The sequence below is a fragment of the Salmo salar genome, chromosome ssa09, assembly GCF_905237065.1.
Source record: "Salmo salar chromosome ssa09, Ssal_v3.1, whole genome shotgun sequence".
Lineage (NCBI taxonomy): Eukaryota > Metazoa > Chordata > Actinopteri > Salmoniformes > Salmonidae > Salmo > Salmo salar.
In genome coordinates, this window is record NC_059450.1 from 14,157,996 (window position 1) to 14,176,721 (window position 18,726).

Below are 18,726 nucleotides of genomic sequence, written 5' to 3' on the forward strand. Positions count from 1 at the left end.
CGCTACATCCAGAGGGAGCACAGGAGACTAACCTGACAGTTGCCCCCCTCTAAGCAGGGCAGTGAAAACAGATGTCTCGTTGAGCCAGCAGTCTTACATGAAAACATGTAATAGCTGAGCAATGTTTTTGAAACAGCTGAAATGTCCAGATATTTTCCTTCTTTTTGAGACTTGCTTTATTGAGTTTTAACCTGATGAAATTGAAGTAAAAGCCTGTTACATTCTGAAATTGTCACCATATCTTTAAATCTCAACGGTGTAGTTTTTGCGTAACTGCACTGAGCCACCGATGTCCAGGAAAGAAGCAACTCACATGCTTCGTAAAGAACAGGTGTAGACTAACAGTGAAATGATTACTTATGCAGAGAGACATATAGAAAAACAATAACACAAGGAATAAATACACAATGAGTAACGATAGCCTAACTATATACACGAGGTACTAGTGCCAATTCTATGTGCAGGGGTACCATGTAATTGCGGTATGTACAGTTAGAGTCGGAAGTTTACATACACTTAGTCATTAAAACTTGTTTTTCAACCACTCCACAAATTTCTTGTTAACAAACAATAGTTTTGGCAAGTCGGTTAGGACATCTACTTTGTGCATGACACAAGTCATTTTTCCAACAATTGTTTACATACAGATACAACTCATTGTATCACAATTACAGTGGGTCAGAAGTTTACAAACACTAAGTTAACTGTGCCTTTAAACAGCTTGGAAAATTCCAGAAAATGATGTCATGGCTTTAGAAGTTTCTGATAGGCTAATTGACATAATTTGAGTCAATTGGAGTTGTACCTGTGGATGTATTTCAAGGCCTACCTTCAAACTCAGTGCCTCTTTGCTTGACATCATGGGAAAATCTAAAGAAATCAGCCAAGACCTCAGAAAAAAAATTGTAGACCTCCACAAATCTGGTTCATCCTTGGGAGCAATTTTCAAACACCTGAAGGTACCATGTTCATCATACAAACAATAGTACGCAAGTATAAACACAATGGGACCACGCAGCCGTCATACCGCTCAGGAAGGAGACGCGCTCTGTCTCTTGGAGATGAACGTACTTTTGTGCGAAAAGTGCAAATAATTCCCAGAACAACAGCAAAGGACCTTGTGAAGATGCTGGAAGAAACAGGTACAAAAGTATCTATATCCACAGTAAAACGAGTCCTATATCGACATAAACTGAAAGACCGCTCAGCAAGGAAGAAGCCACTGCTCCAAAACTGCAATTAAAAAAGCCAGACTACGGTTTGCAACTGCACATGGTGTCACGTCCTGACCAGTAAAAGGGGTTATTTGTCATTGTAGTTTGGTCAGGGCGTGGCAGAGGGTGTTTGTTTTGTGCGTTTCGGTGTTTTTGGGTTTAGGTTCTATGTTATCTATTTCTATGTTTATTTCTAGTTTTGTATTTCTATTTTGGGTTTTTGGCAATGACCTCCAATTAGAGGCAGCTGGTTGTCGTTGTCTCTAATTGGAGGCCATATTAGTTATGTTTGTTTCACTTGTGTTTTGTGGGTGGTTGTTTTCTGTATAGCCTGGGAGCCTTACGGAACTGTTTTTCGTCATTTGTTTATTTTGTTTAAGTGTTTTCTTTAAATAAATTAAGAAGATGAGCACTTTACCCGCTGCGCCTTGGTCCTATCCTTACGACGCCCATGACACATGGGGACAAAGATCATACTTATTGGAGAAATGTCCTCTGGTCTGATTAAACAAAAATAGAACTGTTTGGCCATAATGACCATCGTTATGTTTGGAGGAAAAAGGGGAATGCTTGCAAGCCGATGAACACTATCCCAACTGTGAAGCACGGGGGTGGCAGCATCATGTTGGGGGGTGCTTTGCTGCAGGAGGGACTGGTGCACTTCACAAAATAGATGGACAATGACCCCAAGCATACTTCCAACGTTGTTGCAAAATGGCTTAAGGACAACAAAGTCAAGGTATTGGAGTGGCCATCACAAAGCCCTGACCTCAAACCCATTGAAAATTTGTGGGCAGAACTGAAAACACGTGTGCGAGCAAGGAGGCCTGCAAACCTGACTCAGTTACACCAGCTCTGTCAGGAGGAATGGGCCAAAATTCACCCAACTTATTGTGGGAAGCTTGTGGAAGGCTACCCAAAATGTTTGACCGAAGTTAAACAATTTAAAGGCAATGCTACCAAAGACTAATTGAGTGTATGTAAACTTCTGACCCACTGGGAATGTGATGAAAGAAATAAAAGCTGAAATAAATCATTCTCTCTACTATTATTCTGACATTTCACATTCTTAAAATAATGTGGTGATACTAACTGACCTAAGACAGGGAATTTTTACTAGGATTAAATGTCAGGAATTGTGGCAGTCTCTATGGGGGTAGAGGAATTAACATTTTCATTAGCAATTTGCTTTTACATAAAATGAAGCATGGTTTGTTCTACAATAAATGTAATACGCTAACTAGTGTAAGCGGTCCTATCTAGCTATGGCTCAGCTAAACATCAGCATTCAGCTAACAGCCAGCACGGTGATGTGAGGAGGATGCAGAAATATTTTTGCTTAGCTAGCTAATGTTACCTAGCTGAAGAGCCTATATTATAATAGGGATAACACTGTATGATAATGTTTCTGTACTTTTATATTCGTAGCTACGGGAGGGGTTAACGTTAATTATTGCCACACTAACATTACTTGATCATGAAGCATGTTGTTAGTTAGCTATCTATCTCGCTAGCTTGCGGGAGTTAGCTGTTTATTGTCGACTAATTTAATGTGCTAGGACATGCTTGTGAATTGTTGCATTTTTCAAGAGTGTAATATGGTTAAGTTGAATTATTCAATAGTGTAATACGTTTTAGAAGAAAAGTTGCTTGGATTGTTAAATAGTTTGTGCTTACTGTCTATTGGCTATTGTGATATTTACGGTCAATTTGAGCTGAGGACCAAGAATGTTGTCTTGACAGCCACAATGAAAGGTAAGACAAGGCAAGGATGTAAAGTAAAAATCTCTTTCGCCAATCCACTCCTCAGACTGTCCTTTATCTGTCGTATCGTAGGGGGAATAGGGCCTTAGTATAAGAGAGACTTGAGGGTCTTCCCCCAGACTGAAGTTTCCTGCACCATGAGGAAGGTTCACATCCACCAATAGTGGGGAACTGTTACTATGCATATCAATACTAAAGCCTTTGGATTCAGTACTGATAATGTACTCAGAATTGAGGTTGTATTCTTGACAAGTTTATTGCATAAAGCACTGTGTAATGTTCAAAGTATTATAGCAATAAAAAACGTTGAGAAAAACACAAAATAATGTTTAAAGTATAAAGCATAATACATAAAAGCTGCTACATACAACATTGCATACAGCTTCTTGCATAAACCAACCAAATAGGTTCTGTATTCTGATTGTGCTAAGGAGTGAAGCAAGCAGCAGCAAGACACAGTAACATGGCATAGAATCCACTAGATTTACCTCCCAAACCTCTACTATTGCTGGTGGGGAGGATACCTCCCAAACCTCTACTATTGCTGGTGGGGAGGATACCTCCCAAACCTCTACTATTGCTGGTGGGGGGGGGGGATAAGACTGGGATGTATTATTTAAGATACTCTTTGAAGACGTGTGGTTTCAGACCTTAGAAATGATATGATGCCAAATCTTTCGAACAGAAAGGCCTGACAGGTGCTTACTATGAAGCATGGTCAAATCAAATCAAACTTTATTTGTCACATGCGCCAAATGCAACAAGTGTAGACCGTGAAATGCTTACTTACAAGCCCTTAACCAACAGTGCAGTTCAAGAAGAGTTAAGAAAATATTAACTAAATAAACTAAAGTAAAGAATAATAAAAAGTAACACAATAAAATAACAATAACATGGTGTGATCTTATTGGTGATAGGAGGGAATATTACTGAATCCCCTGAGCTACAAGTCAGTACAGCCTTGGCTAACAGTACACTATATTTACTAAAGCAAACATAGTACTCCATTCACTATAATAACTAAAGCGAACATAGTACTCCGTTTACTACCCCATGTCCATTATCATCACCACAAGACACATTAAGACCTTCCTCTGTATTCTCAGTGTTGATGTGAGAACATATCTGAGATGCTGTGTACAATGTGTCTCAGTTTCTCTAGCCTTGGGTCTGATAAGGATCTGATCAGTGCTTTAGATCTGACAAATACAAATACACCTACACGCGCCTTGATGTACTCTCGGTCAAAACAGAAAATGGGGTCATTCACAACTAACAGATGTTCTCAAGCTCTCAGACATGTTGGTTTCTCAGTAAATAGGGTTTGCACTCTGCAGTTGAACACTTTCACTGCTGTATGTGTAAAATAGAACATGTCACATTGAAGCTACAGACAATAGTTCACAATTACTGTGATGTTTATATCTTCTCTTTTTGTCATGGACTTGATTGTACATCATGACATTCGATAACTAAATCATGATAGAAGGCCTACTATTTTCTGCAGAAATATATATTTTTCTCCACAGGTGATAAACATGGAGGTGCATAATGAGATGCAAACAGATGAATATGATTATTATTACCCAAAAGACTACACTAAAGGTTATCCTGATGAAAGCGAAACAGAATATATCTGTAACCTTAATCTCAACCATGATATGGAGATAGTCATACAGACCTACGTCCAGACCTGATGCAGTTCCTAATAAAGCTCCTGATGTTTCAATGTTGTTCATGTCACAGTAAAGTCAGAGGCAGATTTGTTGTGACGTGTTGTGACGTGACTATCATTAATGTGATGACGATTATTTTATCAAATCAATTAACTATGTTTAAATATTACGTGATTAAATTAATCATGTAACAATTTCTTTAAAAAAAAATGTATTTATGTATTTTTTTTTACTTAAAAAAAAAAATGATTTTAGGGGCTTAATATTGCGGAAAGAATATTGCTTCCATCAATGTAATTGTCTGCATCATTTCCAATCCCCCATTTATTTTTTTGGTAAATATATATATCCATACACGCATGCATACATATACACATATATACATATACATACCTATATAGACATACATACTTTTTTAAAGAATATACCTTTATTATTATTCCCCGCAAACCCTACCACCGATCGCCCAATTGGAGTAAACTAATAAACACTTCGGCTTTTACCTTCAATTTATTCATCTTATACACATTTTACAGACACAGTCTATTTTACAATAGTTATTTTTTGTTTGTTTTTAGTCCTTCCTCTATTTCTGATGTCCATCCAGTTTGATTTCTATTTGTAACTGTGCTATATCACAAAAGTTCTGAACCTATATACATTTTACAGACCCCGTATGTTTCACATTGTTTATCTTGTTATAAGTCCCACCCTTCAGCTCCATTCAACCCCTCCCATCTATCCATCAACATCATCCATTTCGGATTTCTATTTGCCATATATTTTTCAACTGTGCTGTGATGCTTCACAAAACAATTGAACCTTTCTATTCTCATAGCTTCTACGGATTGTAAATTAAAAATAAACATTTTTGCTAAAATAATTATTATATTATTGATTGATTGACTATGGCTTTTCAAATCACCCAGTATTGCTATCTGCAGCGTTAGTTCTAGGCAAATTTTGCAATTCTTCAGCCATTCCTGGACCTGTGACCAAAAACGAGCTACATATCCTGTTAGGGCTAGGGGGCAGTATTGACACAGCCGGATAAAAAACGTACCCGATTTAATCTGGTTACTACTCCTGCCCAGTAACTAGAATATGCATATAATTATTGGCTTTGGATAGAAAACACCCTAAAGTTTCTAAAAATGTTTGAATGGTGTCTGTGAGTATAACAGAACTCATATGGCAGGCCAAAACCTGAGAAGATTCCATGCAGGAAGTGGCCTGTCTGACAAATTGTGTTTAATCTTGGCTCTTTTTATTGAAGACTGAGGATCTTTGCAATAACGTGACACTTCCTACGGCTCCCATAGGCTCTCAGAGCCCGGGAAAAAGATGAACGATATCGAGGCAGCCTCTGGCTGAAACACTTTATCGCTTTTGGCAATTGGCCGATCAGAGTACTATGGGCTTAGGCGCGTGCCCGAGTCGACCGAATGCTTTATTTTCTTTTGTCTGTTTACCTAAACGCAAATTCCCGGTCGGAATATTATCGCTTTTTTATGAGAAAAATGGCATAAAAATTGATTTTAAACAGCGGTTGACATGCTTCGAAGTACGGTAATGGAATATTTAGAATTTTTTTGTCACGAATTGCGCCATGCTCGTCACCCTTATTTACCCTTTCGGATAGTGTCTTGAACGCACGAACAAAACGCCGCTGTTTGGATATAACTATGGATTATTTTGAACCAAACCAACATTTGTTATTGAAGTAGAAGTCCTGGGAGTGCATTCTGATGAAGACAGCAAAGGTAATAACATTTTTCTTATAGTAAATCTGAATTTGATGAGTGCTAAACTTGCTGGGTGTCTAAATAGCTAGCCCTGTGATGCCGGGCTATCTACTGAGAATATTGCAAAATGTGCTTTCACCGAAAAGCTATTTTAAAATCGGACATATCGAGTGCATAGAGGAGTTCTGTATCTATAATTCTTAAAATAATTGTTATGCTTTTTGTGAACGTTTATCATGAGTAATTTAGTAAATTCACCGGCAGTGTTCGGTGGGAATGCTAGTCACATGCTAGTCACATGCTAATGTAAAAAGCTGTTTTTTGATATAAATATGAACTTGATTGAACAAAACATGCATGTATTGTATAACATAATGTCCTAGGGTTGTCATCTGATGAAGATCATCAAAGGTTAGTGCTACATTTAGCTGTGGTTTGGGTTTATGTGACATTATATGCTAGCTTGAAAAATGAGTGTCTGATTATTTCTGGCTGGGTACTCTGTTGACATAATCTAATGTTTTGCTTTCGTTGTAAAGCCTTTTTGAAATCGGACAGTGTGGTTAGATTAACGAGAGTCTTATCTTTAAAATGGTGTAAAATAGTCATATGTTTGAAAAATTGAAGTTTTTGCATTTTTGAGGAATTTGAATAACGCGCCACGGGATTACACTGGCTGTTGAGTAGGTGGGACGCAAGCGTCCCACCTAGCCCATAGAGGTTAAGGACAGTACCAAAATAAATGATCTAATGACTCTGCCTCCTCACAGCAGAATCTGCAGAGCTGGGAAGATTGTATCCCCCATATATGTAACATTCTATTAGTTGCAAGAATTTTGTATAGTAATTTCATTTGAAAAATTCTAAGTTTTGAATCTGGCGTTGTTTTGCGTATCAATTCATAAACCATGTGCCATGGATTGGGCACATCGAAAATCTCTTCCCAAGTATTTTGCAATTTATATGGCACAGCTATCAGTTTTTTGGTCCTTAAATGAAATTGGTATATGTTTTTATTTATCACACTTTTCTTTAACCATACAAGTTCCTTACTTTTTTCCCCTTCTACTTGCCTCTTAATCATTAATCATGTAACAATTAACTCATTAGCAATCTTAGGGCACCACGGAAAAAGTTTGTTTAATACCGTTTCCCGAATTAACTCAAGAATATATCAGAATATATCGTTATCATATTAGTCATCCATTAATTATTATTACCTCATATCAGTCTCATTCTGAACGTCGTTGACTTCAAATCTGCATGAACTCTAGTCTAAATGATGATTCAGCGATACACAAATTGGCTTAATCATTTATTTACTAATGAACTAAATAATCACACAGAATTACAGAAACACACACACACAGGATAGGTTATACGTTGATTATTAACATAATTTAATGAAATGCCCCTAGTGGACTAACCCGATATGACGGCTTGTTACACAATGAAAGGGGTGGGGAAAGAAAGAGTGGGAGAGACAGAGAGGGGACCCATTGTACATACATGTGGAAAATACGCTTAGCATAAATATGGATATTTAGCACCCTAACCACCGCTCATTCAGATTTAGAAATGCAACACATATTTACGCATGTATGTCTTTGTTGTCTCTCTGTTGAAATCGCCCGGTCCATCTATGGGGAGTCAGTTCAACAGAAGTCTCTGGTTGTGTAAGTCTCTGGTTGTCCACCAGAAGTCACAATGTCCTCAGTTGTAGTAGTAGGCTTTCTTTGTTCATGAGTGTTTTTTAGACAGGATACATCAGACGCACGGTGTTGAGAGGGAAATGTTCTTCTTTTCTCGTCTTTGGTCGAGTTTCCTAGACTACATTACATACAGAGCTGCAGGTGGTCCATGTCTTAGTCTAGTCTTCTTCTTCTCTGTTGAGTTTCAGAGGGTCTTACCATTTCATAACGTTCAGCTCAGGCAGTCGGTCACGCTGGTCTGTATTTAAATTGCAACCATTTCAACGTGTAACCACCGCTCCATGCTTTCTGGTCTTGTATTTTTAAACCATTTGTCAGCCGTGTAGCCACTACTCCATGCTGTCTGGCCTCAATGGTTGATTGTTTAGGGTACAGCTACAACCACTTTACACACCGGCAGCAACTGGCATGTTTTGGTCTAATATGATAATTCTTTAGGAGTCCTTTATAACCACTCTGGCAAAAGGGGCGTTCCATCCTTCTGGCATAATGTCTGTGCTCATGTGGGCGTGGTTACTGGCTGGGTAAAACTTTATATGAAAAACAATTATCTAATTTAGAAGGCTAAAATCACATGTCATCGTCTAACAAATAGTTTCATATTTAATCATATAAGTTTTACAACATTTAGAAATATATATATTGGGAAAGCTCTTAAAGTTACAATGTTTCTGTTATAACGTCTTTAATGATGTCACAAAACAATAAATTATTTGACATTGTTGTTTTTTAAGTCCCTCCCAAACATTTTCCACATTCTTTGTGTTAGAAATATTGTTTCATTATCCACTTTTGGATGTTGGAGTTTTAGCGGGAAGTATCTCGTTGTAACAAAGGGTTCTTTCCCATCAATGCTGCATGGCAAGGGAGAGAAAATTCCTGTAAGGTATTTTACGACCGCTTACCTCCACTGCTGCCTCAACCCCATTCTCGACGCCTTCATTGGGGTCAAGATCAGGAACCTCTTCAGGAAGATCCTCTTGGACCTGTGATGCCTGGGCAGGAAGTACATCTACCCTTTGGTCGCTCCAATGATGGATCCAACAATGAGAATGGCTCCTTGTTCACCATGTGAAGATGGGAGTAGGTAGAGATTGCCTCAAACTACTATGGGTGATGATAACATGGCTAGTCAGGGAGTCCAGTAGTGACTGTTATATTCAGTATTGAAAATATTTTTTTCGAGATTGCTCTGAATTCCAATGTGTTTTTACAAGTCTATGGACATGTTATTTTCATATTATTCCTCTGTGCTTATCATTGGCAATTTGTTTTTACCTCCTTTTTCTCCCCAATATCATGATATCCAATTGCGATCTTGTCTCATCGCTGCAACTCCCCAACGGGCTCAGGAGAGGCGAAGGTCGAGTCATGCGTCCTCCAAAACATGACCCGCCAAACTGCGCTTCTTAAAACCTGTTTGGGATAGGGGGCAGTATTTTCACGTTCGGATGAAAAGCGTGCCCAGAGTAAACTGCCTGCTACTCAGGCCCAGAGTCAGATATTTGCATATTATTTGTAGATTTGGATAGAAAACACTCGGAAGTTTCTAAAACAGTTTGAATGGTGTCTGTGAGTATAACAGAACTCATATGGCAGGCAACAACCTCAGAAAAATCCAACCAGGAAGTGGGAAATCTGAGGTTTGTAGTTTTTCAAGTGATTGCCTATCCAAACTACAGTGTCCGTGGGGTCATTTTGCACTTCGTAAGGCTTCCACTAGATGTCAACAGTCTTTAGAACCTTGTTTCATGCTTCTACTGTTACTGGGGAGAGAATAAGTGCTGTCTCAACAAGTGGACTGCCTGAGACCAATGAGTTGTTTACTGCGCAGTCACGCAGGTGCGCCGTTCCTTCTTTTTCCTCTGTAATGAATACGCTATTGTCCAGTTGGAATATTATAGAGTCTTTTTATCATAAATATTCTAAGGATTGATTGTAAACATCGTTTGACATGTTTCTACGAATGGTAATGGAACTATTTTACTTTTCGTCTCTGGTTTTGCGCTCGCGCATTATGCGATCTGAATGCGTGAACAAAACGGAGGTATTTGGACATAAATATGGAGTTTATCGATCAAAACAATCATTTCTTGTGGAAGTGTCCTGGGAGTGCATTCCGATGAAGATCAGCAAAGGTAAGTGAAGATTTATAATACTATTTCTGAGTTTTGTTGACTCCAGAACTTGGCGGGTAACTGTATAGCTTGCTTTGATGGCTGAGCTCTGTACTCAGAATATTGAACAATGTGCTTTCGCCGTAAAGCTATTTTGAAATCTGACACAGCGGTTGCATTAAGGAGAAGTGTATCTATAATTCTTTCAATAACTGTTGTAAATTATATCAACTTTTATGATGAGTATTTCTGTAAATTGATGTGCTCATTCACCGGAAGTTTTTGGAGGCAATACATTTTCTGAACATCACGCGCCAATGTAAAATGGGGGTTTTGGATATAAATATGAACTTTATCGAACAAAACATACATGTATTGTGTAACATTGAGTCCTGGGAGTGTCATCTGATGAAGATCGTCAAAGGTTAGTGATTCATTTTAGCTGTATTTCTGGTTTTTGTGATGCCTCTCCTTGCTTGGAAAATGGCTGTGTGGTTTTTCTTGTCAAGGTGATGTCCCAACATAATCTAATGTTACGCTTTCGTCGTAAAGCCTTTTTGAAATCGGACAATGTGGTTGGACTAACGAGAAGTTTATCTTTAAAATGGTGTAAAATAGTTGATTGTTTGACAAATTTGAATTATGAGATTTTTGTTGTTTTGTATTTCGCGCCCTGCTATTCCATTGGCTGTTGGCGAGGGGTCCCGCTGGCGGAACGGGGTTCCGCCAGCATTCACTTGTTCCATTGGATGATTTGCACTAACCAGGTTTTTCAGTAAAAATTATTTGGTGCCAAAGGGGAGCTTTCCAACAGAAAGACCAAACAGGTGCTTTCTACGAAGCAGGGTGTGATCATATTGGGTGATATAGTGAATATTGCTGAATCTCAAATTGACTCCTGACCCACAAGTCAGTACAACCTTGGAATACAGTACACTGTACCCACTGGGCACGCCAGGTAATTTCCACGTGGAAATTTGGGTAATAGTTGGTTGAGACATTGAGATTTCAACCTTTATTCACCCGCTCAAAAAAGACAGCCAGAAGTTTGTTGAATTCCCAATGTGTTATCACTATTCTTTCAACCATCTATACTGAACAAAAATATAAACAACATGTGAAGTGTTGGTCCCAGGTTTCATGAGCTGAAATAAAATATCCCGGAAATGTTCCATAGGCACAAAAAGCTTATTTCTAACAAATGTTGTGCACAAATTTGTTTACAACCCTGTTAGTGAACATTTCTCCTTTGCCAAGATAATCTATCCACCTGACAGGTGTGGCATATCAAGAAGCTGATTAAACAGCATGATCATTACACAGGTGCACCTTGTGCTGGGGACAATAATAACAACTCAGTAAAATCGTTGAAATTGCTGCATGTTGCGTTTATATTTTTTCTCAGTATATTTTTGGTCAGTATTAAAGCACAACCAAATTCCAATGGAAAAACAATGTCCGATTTCTGGTTGTTATCATCTAAATCAAATCAAATGTATTTATAAAGCCCTTCTTATATCAGCTGATATCTCAAAGTGCTGTACAGAAACCCAGCCTAAAACCCCAAACAGCAAGCAATGCAGGTGTAGAAGCACGGTGGCTAGGAAAAACTCCCTAGAAAGGCCAGAACCTAGGAAGAAACCTAGAGAGGAACCAGGCTATGAGGGGTGGCCAGTCCTCTTCTGGCTGTGTCGGGTGGAGATTATAACAGAACATGGCCAAGATGTTCAAATTTTCATAGATGACCAGCATGGTCAACTAATAATAATCACAGTGGTTGTCTAATGTGCAACAGGTCAGCACCTCAGGAGTAAATGTCAGTTGGATTTTCATAGCCGATCATTCAGAGTATCTCTACCGCTCCTGCTGTCTCTAGAGAGTTGAAAACAGCAGGTCTGGGACAGGTAGCACGTTTGGTGAACAAGTCAGGGTTCCATAGCCGCAGGCAGAACAGTGGAAACTGGAGCAGCAGCACGGCCAGGTGGACTGGGGACAGCAAGGAGTCATCAGGCCAGGTAGTCCTGAGGCATGGTCCTAGGGCTCAGGTCCTCCAAGAGAGAGAAAGAAAGAAAGAAAGAAAGAAAGAAAGAAAGAAAGAAAGAAAGAAAGAAAGAAAGAAAGAAAGAAAGAGAGAGAGAGAGAGAGAGAGAATTAGAGAGAGCATACTTAAATTCACACAGGACACTGGATAAGACAGGAGAAATACTCCAGATATAACAGACTGACCCTAGCCTCCCAACACATAAACTACTGCAGAATAAATACTGGAGGCTGAGACAGGAGGGGTTGGGAGACACTGTGGCCCCATTTGACAGGGCCAAATAGCCAGGATATAACCCAACCCACTTTGCCAAAGCACAACCCCCACACCACTGGAGGGAGTGACTCAACCCCTGTAATAGGGTTAGAGGCAGAGAATCCCAGTGGAGATAGGGGAACCGGCCAGGCAGAGACAGCAAGGGCGGTTCATTGCCTTTCCGTTCACCTTCACACTCCTGGGCCAGACTACACTCAGTCATAGGAACTACTGAAGAGATTAGTCTTCAATAAAGACTTAAAGGTTGAGACCGAGTCTACGTCTCTCACATGGGTAAGCAGACCATTCCATAAAAATGGAGCTCTATAGAAGAAAGCCCTGCCTCCAGCTGTTTGCTTAGAAATTCTAGGGACAGTTAGGAGGCCTGCGTCTTGTGACTGTAGCGTACGTGTAGGTATGTACGGCAGGACCATGTGTTATCACTGTGCTTTGAACCATTTAAAAACAACACAGTTCAAATGGGAGTTTACTGTATTGTGTTTGGTTGTCAAATTCCAGTTTGTCTACAAAGGAATGTATAGTTTTTGTATAGTTGTCTAATGTTGGTGGGGCATATTAACCTGTTTTAATGATACTCCTGAATCCCTATGATCAATAAAAATGTTTTACTTCCACATGCTTTCACACTATTGCTTACACCTATCAAAGTTGTTTCAAATCTACACAAGTGCGTAGGGAGGAGGGGTTAGGGTTTCTTCTGGACAGGGCCTAACTACACAGTGTTGGTTGTATCCCTGGCCCAATAAGCACATGCCTTAGAAATAGACCTTATTGGGACATTGATGCTGGTGGCCTGGGTTCAAAATCTGCAAGGGGAGTCTCCCTACTCCCTCACATTCTTGCCATTTTGAATTGCATTTATCAGAAATGTTGATTGTCTAAATGTACATTTCATTTGAACACTCGAAATATTATTTTTGCGTCTTTTTACATTTCCATAATGTGTATAGAGTTCTCTTTCACGCATTTCTGGAACTTTCGCTACCAGCTTTGTGCGTTTGTGGACGACCACCAGATGCTTTTTCAGGTTTGATGTGGTGTATCTGGAAGAAGAGATCAATGCTGCCTTTGCAGAGTTTGCATTTGACTAAAATGTTTTTCTCTTCTCCTCGATTAACTAAAAATAATGGGAGCATTTCCACTAGGAAAAGGTTAAGTAGGGTAAGAACACAGTTGCCATCTTTTTTAGATTTTCAGCTTTAAGTTAGCCTACAGCATGAATAACATTAGCATGAGACAAGGCTTTAAAATATATATATACAAGCCGGTAGAGATGTGCACCTGAAAGTAATATACGGGTTACTTGAAAAAGTAACTGTAATAATATTACAACATTTGAGACAGTAATTCATTCATTAGTCCATTACTCATAAGGTAATATATATATATACAGTCAGTGGTGTAAAGTATCTGTTAAACTCTGAGTGGTTGTTTTGGGCCCAGTACAGGGCCTGAGTTTGGGGGGTTGAAAATCCGTTCAGCCATTGTGGCATGGTGACTCACTACCCAAACCAGATGCAACTGATTTCAAGTGGCCAAGCGAAGACATGTGATCTCCTACCTCCATCTAGTGGACGAACTGGGAATCAGACAGAGGACAGGTAGAGACTTCAGCTTTCTCCTCATATGTGTATAATTCCTGTAAGACAAAACATGAAGGTAGGGCACGTTGCACATGCCCTGCACTATTACAATGACTGTGTTCCAATAGGAATTTGCGCATGTTTAAAGCACCACCATTAGGTAAAAGATCTGTCAATTGTTTTATTTGATTAACATTCCTTTTGGAACAGCAGGTTGCACAGATGACCAGCGCAGAGAGGGGCTTCACAGTAATTTGTGATATCAGTGCAGCGGGACAGTATGTACTGCCCCTCTTCATCTTCCCCCGGAAGAGGATGAACAAACAGCTGCTGGTTGGAGCAACTCCTGGGTCCGTTGGAAGGGTGAGTGACTCAGGTTGGGTCAACAGTACCATCTTTGTCAACTGGCTCCACCACTTCACCCACAGTGTTGGTTGCGTCCCTGATGGGCACCACTCCCATAAGACCCTGGAGGCTGTTCTTACAGCAAGAGGCCAGGGATCACTCTGCCACCCCACTGCAGCCACAAGATGCAGCCATTAGACCCTACCGTCTCCAAGGGTCTGAAGGCCTTTTCCAACAGGGAAGCAGATCAGTGGATGACGACCCATCCTGGGAAAAGGATCGGTATATCCCAAATGGTTGGCCTCTTCGCAAAGGCCTATAACAAGGTTTCCAGTGTGGAGAGAGGAGTGGAGGCCTTCCGGGCCAGTGGGCGGACTTCGTGGCCGTTATAGAGGAGCAATTAGCCCATAAGAAAAAGTAATTTCAATTAACGAAAAATAGCAGAAGCAGCATGTACTTGGTAGAAAGTGTTTATTGTACTAACACCAATGTATTGTTTTTGTTGTTTATTTTCAGTGCAAAGAATCCATTCAACCACAGTGCTCTACTGCCGCCGCTGCCACCTCTGCCGATACAGCCACCAGCTCTACCGCCGCCATCACTAGCTCTACCTCTACCTCTACCTCCAACACATCTACCTCCGCCACAACCTTCACCCTGCAGCCTACCCTTGCTCCAAATGTTGGTACGATTTATACATTTTTTGTTGGGGGGGGGGTATATATTTGCATATAGTGATTAGAAGTGTCTATTGTACCAATACACAGTGTTCTTGTTGTTTGTTTGTTTTTGCTTAAACCAACAACAACCACCAGCTGCAGCAGTCCTATTGGAGTTGTCCCCGAGGCTCCAGGAGGCTAGGCCGAGGAAGACGAAGGCAGAGTCTGCGGCGGTACTGACATAAACAAAAAGTAGAAACATCAACATCAATAGAACAAGCCACATCAGCCACTAAAGAAGGGGATGTGGGGTGTCTTTTCTGTGAGGAGCTGTTTTCAGTCCCAGGTGGGGACTGGATTAGGTGGGCTCATGAGTTGTGATCCAATTTTACTGGAGCTTGATTTGTGACCTGTGTACAAATTAGAATTGCGCAATAGTAGAGCATAATAGTTGCAACAACAATGTTACACTGAATTAGTTAAGTTATGATTTATTGTTTTTAAATGTTATATTCCAATGCTATTTCATTTTATTAGTTATATTCCATTCCAATATTATATTCCAATGAATATTTATTTTTTTATGAATTAAAAACAACTATTGAAAATCTTTTGCTCCAAAATGTCATTTTAAAGACTGCTGGGATTTCAAATCTTGCATTATTCCAATAATATTTGGTGCAATTGTACATAAGGGATTGTATGGAAAAGGAACAACAAAGAAGAACAAAGAAAATGTATGTGCAGGTGAGATAAAAAAGAGACTTTACATCAAGTCTCCTCATAGTGCGTATACTAATAGTGACATGTGCAACACCATTACCCCCATATAATTAAACTAGACTTAGCAACTAGACTTAGCTTTTAAGGATTTCTAAATAAAACAGATTTAATTAATTTTAACACACTTATGGGAAACCGTATGCCATAATCTTCTACCGGGGAAAATGGCCCCCCGCGTACTTACCCCGTTACTTTAAAAGAAAAACACCCCTTTTCTAAAAACAACATTTCATGAAATAGCTAAAAAAAACTGTAAACTGCAGCCATTTATTTCTCTTTATAGTGTATTCGGCTAAGCATGACCTTCCTCCACATACCATTTTTTTCCCCCCAAACATTGCTTTTTTGTGTCAGCAATAAGACATTGTTCTTAGTGGGGGGCTAGTTACCCCCTAGTAAATCAAATCAATAAAATTGCTGAATACAACAGGTGTAGTCCCCGAGGCTCCTTACGGTGAAATGCTTACTTACAAGCCCTTAACCAACAATTCAGTTTTAAGAAAATAGTGTTAAGAAAATATTTACAAAATAAACTAAACTAACGTAAAAACTCTGTGTGGTCATTTTATTAATTTGCTTTGGCATTTAATCTGGGGGACTGCACACTGAAAGAGGTTACAGAAGATGGAAATGCAGAAAGTGTCCCACTTCCGAATTTACGGGCAAAAATAAAGAGGATGGTCAAAAAATGAGGACATGGGCTCTGTTTTGAAATACATCCTTTTTAGTTAGGCCTTGGCCTATATGACAGCAGTTCCACACTTTTGAAACTCAAATTGTGTGGGCTTGTGTATTTTATTCTGTTATATTCCATGATATGAATTCTTAAATAGGCCCTACGTGTGTTGACTGTGATCAAGGCAGGGTAATGTAGCCTAACATGCTGAGCAGAGCGGACACGTCACGTACGTTGCAAAATAAACATACACATACATGTTATTCAGTCATTGCACCCACACTGCTGCTAGCATCTGCGTGGCCAGGCGCTAAAATAGAACTTGGTTCTATTTGTGACGCTCAACCGGCTGCAAGTCCTGCCTCTCAAATCTCCTCATTAGTTTTTAGGAACATATACCCTTGTGGGTGATTGAAAGATGAGCTGACGTCCACACTGCAGTCGGTTGTAGTAATGCACCTTAGTTGTTAGTTAGTTGCCAACCGCCATATAAAGTCAAAAGAAGAAAAAGAAGCTTGAAGGAAGGAGGAGAGATGATGAGAAACACATTTAGTTTATCGTTTTATCTGTGGATTAATGGTGGGAGTAGAGGACCTTGTGCATTTCAGGTAAAATAACAATCCAATTGTTATATCCCAGGACAAATGATCTAGTAACAACAAGCTAGCTAGCTAAATTGCCAAAAATGTTAAATGCTTTTCGACCTGTCCCCAAGTTAAAATAATTGGTTCAGAGTTTGTTTTGATATTTCAACCTGTGTTCTCTGATCTTGTCTGGTGTGGGGGTACAACATCAACATGAGCGCAAAGGCGGCAAGAGGTTTGGTTAGAGTGTAAGTGTGTATCCTGCCAGACCCAGTAAGTCTCATTTACATATTTGTGATGATGAAATATCAAACTGTCGGGCGACAAAACAAACCCAAGCAAGACATAATATAAACAAACCCAGGCAAGACTTAATAACGTGCTCTGAGAGTTCTCAAGCGGCCGCTGGGCTACCACCCAGCCAAAGATCAGTCAGTAGCCTATCAGACAGCTGGTGTTCAAGTTTGCTTGTAGCCTACAACAAGCATGTAAGTTACTCTACTGTATGAAAATTACAATTTACATGTTGAGTCTGCTTTGAATGTTACAGCAGTAAAATGTAATTCAAATGTACATAGCTAGACAAGTTCAACAATAATATAGGCCGCCTATTGCCGTGCACCAGCAGTGTCATCATCTGCTTGATCTCTTGCAGCTCAAACACTTGCCTGAAAATGTCGATCCTCAGCAACTATTGGGTTGAATAAATAGTAAACTCGACTACATCCAAGAGGACAACAATTACGTTAGCAGCTAGCAACTCCAGCAAAGTTTGCAAGTGCCTGAATGTTTATTTGGCTGTAGACTAATCAACCGCTGGTAGAATATACACATTTGCAAGCAATCGTGTGTGGATATATCTGTTTGTTAGCAAGCTAAATTTGCTAGCTAGCTTCCCTCACTTACCAATAGACAGAGCTGGCTTTCGTGATTATTATCCATAGTGATGCTGCTGGCACTGGTCATGCTTAGAAGTCTGAAATATGGGCCAATTAGCAAGTGAACCCCGTGCTTAATAAAAATCACCCCAAATTCAATTTTTTATAAAAAAACTCAAGGTAGCAACATCAAAGCAATTTTGTAACGACAGACCCACCAGTGTTTCAAATCTGCGCTCCTGCGTATCGTCAGCTTTCGCACAAACAGCGAGGAGCCAATATTATTAACAATTACGACATCCATTTGTCAGCTTAATTACACGTTTATTCTGTATCACTTAATTCTAATTTCACGAGTCTCGTTTATGTTGAGAGGGATATAGCTAGATATGTATTGTTAATATGTTGCTATGGTCCTGGATGGAGAGGGACGAGAGAAATTATCAGTAGGCCTATGCGTAATAATTACCTGGATAAATGTGACCTAAAATTTGTAAACAAAGCTGCTGTACTTATAATTCGTAAAACCTTCATTTGTATCACTTTGAAGTGATTCAAATGGCAAATTCACCTTTCATCAAATTCATACATTTCGAGATATGAAACCAGTTTTATTTTGGACTTACTGAGTCTGGCATTAATTAACAAATTAATTTGCAATGTGCAGCCATGG

At 39.5% G+C, this 18,726-nt stretch overlaps 1 long non-coding RNA gene across 2 annotated transcripts; it reads left to right on the plus strand.

Moving 5' to 3' along the window:
- Positions 1–12,666: 12,666 nt before the first annotated feature.
- LOC106610764 (uncharacterized) lies at positions 12,667–15,730 on the plus strand. Of its 2 annotated transcripts, none has more exons than XR_001329968.2 (5): positions 12,667–12,818; positions 13,989–14,146; positions 14,339–14,890; positions 14,990–15,158; positions 15,289–15,730. It is a non-coding gene; the product is annotated as an uncharacterized lncRNA (long non-coding RNA). The 2 variants fall into 2 exon arrangements; XR_001329969.2 differs by having other exon boundaries at positions 14,339–14,491.
- Positions 15,731–18,726: the final 2,996 nt, after the last annotated feature.